We start from the raw sequence: 2,082 nt of genomic DNA on the forward strand, positions 1-2,082 counted from the left end.
TTTCACGTCCTCTTATCGCACATTGAAAATGGTAACTGTGAATGGATGTGTTAATTACCTTGACTGTAGTAAACCTTGCACTATTGTATATTGAATCATGATATAGTACATTCTAAGCATATACAGTTTTTTTTTAAAAAAGCTTTAATCTTGATTTAATTAAATGTCCAATGAAATATACTAGAACATATTCAAAGATGTAGAAAGCAAAGAAGTTAGGTAGAAGCTGTGTTGCCAAGTAATTAGCCTCCAATTAAAATTTTAAAAAATAACTTTTAATGATTATATAGAATGTATTTTCTAGCAGTATGCTAAAGTTATAAGATTATTTTCTACTACATTCATGTTGAAAATCTCTTGAACTAGACTTTAGGTCAATTCAATAAATAATTTAAGAGGTAAATGAACTCTGAATCAGTAACTGCAGAAAGAAAATAATTAAAGTAATTCTTTGCTTTAGAATGGAAAGCCAATTCTTGGTTTTAAAAGTCTTCTTTTGTTTAAATATGTCAGGATCCTGACATAGTCTACTTGGGATTATAGATATCTCTGATAGTGGTTCTGAATGTTACTAGTGAAATTAAAATGTTCTTCTGCTTCCTAGTATCCAGGGGCTCAAATTTGCATAAATATTTGGGCTCCTTGAATATTCAGAATTGTAACAAGAAAAGTGTTGAAAGCCTTAGTCACTCAGTTGTGGTCGACTCTTTGTGACTCCATGGACTGTAGCCCTCCAGGCCCCCGTGTCCCTGGAATTCTCCAGGCAAGAATACTGGAGTGGGTTGCCATTCCCTTCTCTGGGGTATCTTCCCAACCCAGAGATCATACTGGGGTCTCCTGCATTGCAGGCAGATTCTTTACCCTCTGAACCACCAGGGAAACCCTTCTAACAATGAGAGGGGCTCTAAATAGGAAAAAAAAAAAAAAAGGCTTACTTAGGTGAGGCCAGACTTAAAGCACCTTCTCCTCCAGGGAGCTATCCAGGGTACTATACCACATTTACCTGAAGATTTCCTGATCCATTGGACAAGAGCCCTCTGCCCTTATCAGTGTCTACATATCTTTCTAATTTCAACTTGCTTATCTCTGACCTGCTGACCACAGGTAACCTAGGAACATGTCACGTGTCTTTGTCTGTGGCCATTCTGAATCACTGCAGATGGTGATTGCAGCCATGAAATTAAAAGAAATTAAAAGATGCTTACTCCTTGGAAGGAAAGTTATGACCAACCTAGACAGCATATTACAAAGCAGAGACATTACTTTGCCAACAAAGGTCCATCTAGTCAAGGCTATGGTTTTTCCAGTGGTCATGTATGGATGTGAAAGTTGGACTATAAAGAAAGCTGAGCACAGAAGAATTGATACTTTTGAACTGTGGTGTTGGAAAAGACTCTTGAGAATCCCTTCGACTGCAAGGATATTCAACCAGTCCATCCTAAAGGAGATCAGTTCTGGGTGTTCATTGGAAGGACTGATGCTGAAGCTGAAACTCCAATTCTTTGGCCACCTGATGTGAAGAGCTGACTCATTGGAAAAGACCCTGATGCTGGTAAAGATTGAGGGCAGGAGGAGAAGGGGATGACAGAGGATGAGATGGTTGGATGGCATCACCACCTCGATGGACATGAGTTTTCATAAACTCAGGAGTTGTTGATGGACAGGGAGGCCTTGCATGCTGTGGTCCATGGGGTCGCAAAGAATCGGACACAACTGAGCGACTGAACTGAACTGAACTGAATCTGAATCTGAATATATACATATTTTTTCTTCTGTAACCAGCTCCAAATTTGCCTATTTTCCCTGTTGAACTCCTAATAGAGTGCACCAGGAAAAAAACCACTTTTATTAACCTCAACTATGTTTATTAATAATAAGTTGTTATTAGCATGTCAACTGCTTTTATATAATGAAGGCTTAAAGTGCTTCATTGGGGTTTGTATTTTATATAATATTTCCTCTGTAGATTTTTTTATTTTGAAGTTTAAATTTGCACTTTCCAATTCTATATAATTTTTATATGAATTTTTAAAACCTGAAATCTGAATGAATCACATAGGCTTTTTTAACAAAATTACTCCC

The sequence above is a fragment of the Oryx dammah genome, unplaced genomic scaffold (genome assembly GCF_014754425.2).
Source record: "Oryx dammah isolate SB20612 unplaced genomic scaffold, SCBI_Odam_1.1 HiC_scaffold_23, whole genome shotgun sequence".
In the NCBI taxonomy this organism is placed as follows: domain Eukaryota; kingdom Metazoa; phylum Chordata; class Mammalia; order Artiodactyla; family Bovidae; genus Oryx; species Oryx dammah.